General features: G+C 44.3%; 1 pseudogene; it reads left to right on the top strand.

The window, feature by feature from the left end:
- The first annotated feature begins 990 nt into the window (after positions 1 to 990).
- Positions 991 to 1088, top strand: LOC117287399 (annotated as a pseudogene).
- Positions 1089 to 4410: the final 3322 nt, after the last annotated feature.

Consider the following 4410-nt stretch of genomic DNA (forward strand, 5'->3'; position numbering starts at 1 on the left):
GAGGGCAGGGACAAGGGGAAAAATGAGAATCAAGACCTATTATGTAAAGGTACAGAATCCCAATGATGAATGTAATTGTATTGTATACCTAGATTGTACCAATAACCTCAATAAAAAGAAAAAAAAATAAATATATTAGTCATTGCCCTGTTGCTGGGACAAAATACCCAACACTTGCAACTTGAAGGAGAGGTTTCTTTTGGCTCATGATTTCAGAGGGTTGAGTCCATGGTGTACTGGCTCAAAGGGGAAATGGTGTTGTGGAAGGGCATGGTGGAAGAAAACTGCTCAACCTTGACAGCCAGGAAGTGTGTATGTGTGTTTGGGGGTGTCAGGTTAAGAGCTAGACATAGTCCTTCGTGACCCAAGTCCTTCTGCCAGGCCCCACTCTGACAGCACGTTCAGCGATGAACTAATCAATGGATGAACCCACTGATGATTATAGCTCCCCATGATCCAATCATTTTCTAAATGCATGATAATTTGGGTAACATTTTATTTTATTTTTTAAAAGTTTTTTTAGGGGCCGGGGATTTAGCTCAGCGGTTCGGTGGCCTGCCTTGCAAGCTCAAGGACCCGAGTTCAATCTCTGGTATGGGGGGCGGGGGTAATCTTTTTTTAGATTTTTTGAGGCAGGGTCTTGCTCTAATTCAGGCTGGGCTTGAATTCATTATATAACCTGGGCTGGCCTTGAACTTGCAGTGAACCTCCTGCCTCAGCCTCCCAAATGCTGGAATTATAGACATGAACTACCACACCCAGCCAACATTTTATTTTATTATAGTACTAGGAATTTGAACCCAGTCTTCACACTGAGCCACCCTCTCACACATTTGAGAAACAAATTGAGACTATCTCACTAAGTCACTAAGTTGCCCAGTCTGGGCTTGAATTTGAGATTGAGATCCTCCTGTCTCAAGCTGCCAGAGTAGTAGAAGGACATTTGAGATCTAACCCATTACAATGTCTAAGGCTCAGTAATTTAAAGTAGTACTGGCTTTGGTAGCACATGTACTAAGATTAGAACAATACAGAATAGCACAGCCTCTGTGCAAAGATGACACGTAAATTTGTGAAGGTTTTTTTTTAAAAAGGAAGTTAAAGAGGCTGGGTGTGGTGATGCCTGCCTGTTATCTCAGTACTGGGGAGGCTGAGGCAGGAGAATTGTAAATTTAAGGCCTGCCCAGTTCAAATTCAAGTTCAGCCTGGACTGCATATCAAGACCTTGCCTCCAAAAACCAAAAAGAAGGAAGTTAAAGTGAATTAGCAAAGGTCACAAAATAACAGTAAATGTTAGAAGTGAAGTGAGGTTAGAATTTAAATTCTAATTTTTAGGCCAGTATTTCTGTACAGAGAATAATGCTATGGTCTGAATGCTCCCCTTGCTAGGCCTCCTGTGTTAAAATTTAATCCCTCCAGTTGGGTGTAGTGGCACATGCCTGTGATCTAGCACTTGAGGGGCTGAGGCAGGAGGATCACCAAGAGTTCAAGGCCAGCCTGGGCTACACAGTGAGTTCAGAGCTAGCCTGATTTACAAAACAAGACCCTGTTTCAAAAAAACAAAAAAAGTCTGTTTTTCTTAATAGTGTTTGGAAGAGTCTCAGGAAGGTAATTAGGGTTAGATGAGGTCATGAGGGTGGGGGCCCAATGAAATGAATGGCTTTAAATGAAGAGAGACCTAAACTAGCGTGTTTTCTATGTCTTGTCATGTGATAACTCCCCGCCATATTAGAATGCAGCAAGAAGACCCTCGCCAGATGCTGAGATGTTGGTACTATGCTCTTGGACTTCCCAGTTCCAGAACCATGAGCCAAAGAAATACAGTGTTTATTCTTGATAAACTTCCCAGTCTCCCATGTCTTCTTATAGTGTGGGAGCCTGGCTGAACCAGAGCGACTCCATGTTGACCAGCGAATGACCTGGAGGCTGTCGCTCCCCCCACCCCTTATGGAATAACTAGTGATTAATTGTGAATTGTTGGGTGGCTGCTTTGAAGTAGCTGGGAGGCTAGATGGAAACTGTAGTGAACACAGAGACCCAACATAAATCACACCACTCCTTGCTTGCCTGTAGTGGAATGTTCTGAACTTTGTAATCTAAGTTGAAAATGGAAAAATGGATAATCAATCTGCTGATCATTAGTACGTGACGGTCAAGTATATGCCTGATGACCACTAGCTCAGATTAACTGATTCTTTGCCTTTGTCCTCTCTCTGTAAGTTTTAAGTGTAAACCCCCCCTCCTTCAGCCCAATATAAAATGGCCTCTGTTTCTGAGCTGGGGGCCCTTCCTGAGCTACTTGGCTTAGGAGGTGCCGTCTGGCCAGACTAATAAAGGTCTATTAGCCAACTTGCCTGGTGTGCTCCTTCCTGGGTGACTCTCGCTATTGGACAAGCTCCTGGAGCCTCGCTGAGCTACTGAGCCCAGCATCGTGAAGGCCTCTTGGCTGTTCACGCTCCAGGAGTAAAAGTGAGACACAAGTCTTACATCTTGGAGGCCCCAGCGAGATCCCCAGGTGGGAACTATAAATCCGACCGAGATTCTCTGTCGCAGGACAAGCTCCTTGGAGCCTCGCTGAGCTACTGAGCCCAGCATCGTGAAGGCCTCTTGGCTGTTCACACTCCAGGAGTAAAAGTGAGACACAAGTCTTACAATAGCAACAGAAAATGGACTGTCAATTATAGTAATAAAAAGCTTACGTATTAAAGAATTTTATCAGGTATCCCAATAACAAATATTGACATCTGTTTTTTGGGTTTTTTTTTTTTTTTTGGTACCAGGGATTGAACTGGGGTCCTTGCACTAGTGAGTCAGGCAGTGGAACCACTGAGCCAAATCCCCGGCCCACCATCTGGTTTTGAAAAGTAGGCTGCAAAACATCAAGTGTGGGCCAGGTATGGTAGCACACACTGTGATTCCAGCCCTTGGGAGGTTGAGGCAGGAGGATTGCCACAAGTTCAGGGCCAGCCTGAACTACATGGTGAGATCCTGTTCCATCCTTCCAATCATCATCATCATCATCATCATCATCATCATCATGATAAATTACTGCAACTGTTTTTTTTCCCCTGGTACCAGGGGTTAAACGCAGGACCTTAGGTTTGTGAGGTAGGCATGGCACCACTGAGCTAAATCCCTAACCCAACCATTTTATTTTGATCACAATTTTTTTTGAGAGGAAATTACTTCGTGTTTGGCTTTGAAAATTTTTCTTAGGGGGTCTCATGATGTTGCAGTCAGCATGATGTTGGCTGGAGCTCAAGTCACCTGAAAATTCACTGTGCTTGGGGGTGAGCATAGCCCAGTGGTAGAATGCTTGCTTACCAGGCATGAGTCCCCTGCGTTCAATCCCTAGCACAGTAAATAAAACAAACAAACCAATAAATAACTAAAACAAAACATAATACTGACAATTCACTGCGCTTGACATCTAAGATGGCTCATTCTTGGTGCTGGCCCAGAGCTCAGCTAGGATTGCCGAGTGGTGTCCAGGCACAGTGTCTGTTGTTGATACAGCTGACTCAGGGTATCACACGTTTCCCATGGCAGCTAGGTTCTCCAAGGAGCATCTCAAGGGGCCTGTGAGAAGCTGCATGATCTTTTCAGTCATGAATCATCGTTACCTCCACGTCTATGGGTCAAAACAGGCACAATCCCACCAGATTTGAGAGGAAATAGATCCCTTACTTCTCTTCTTCCTCCTTCTCCTCCTCTTCTTCTTCCTCTTCCTCCTCCTCCTTTTTCTTCTCCTTTTTCATGTGTATGGTATTGGGGATTGAACCCAGAGCCTTCTCACTGAGCTACATCCCTAGCATGTTTTTTTGGTACCAGTGATTAAACTCAGGACCTTGTGCTCATCCCTAATCTTTAAATTTTGTTTTCTCATTTCTTTATTTTGTAGGGTGCTGCTGTGAGACGTGTCATCTGAGGGCATCTAAGGGCACCGGAGGACACAATCCCATCGTTTGGCACAGGTGCACTATTGGGCTTCTTTATGTAACAATGAACTGGCACAGACAACCATGAATGTGCCACATGGCCGGCACAGTCTCCCAAAATGTTTTGCTTACTATGTATGTTCAATAAACTGATAAAAACTACTATAAGTGCTGTGCTAGAAAATAGTTTGGTTCTTGCCTTTTTTGTGATGTCTGCTCCACACATGTTCTTTTCTTTGGGAACCTTGCCCGACTGGGCCTCCCTTCAGTCCACCGACCCCGACAGGCAGGATGTCACTAAGTCAGTAAGTCAGATTCCCAATCTGAGCTTGAACTTGCAGTTCTCCTGCCTCAGCCTCCCACAGAGTTGGAATTACAGGTGTGTGCCACCATGCCTGGTTGACACCTACTTCTTAATGAGAGGAGTACCAAAGAATTTGCAGGAGTGCTTTTTTTTTTTTTTTTTTTTTTT

Source organism: Fukomys damarensis, unplaced genomic scaffold (genome assembly GCF_012274545.1).
Source record: "Fukomys damarensis isolate Sample0158 unplaced genomic scaffold, DMR_v1.0_HiC HiC_scaffold_23, whole genome shotgun sequence".
NCBI classification, from domain to species: Eukaryota; Metazoa; Chordata; class Mammalia; order Rodentia; family Bathyergidae; genus Fukomys; species Fukomys damarensis.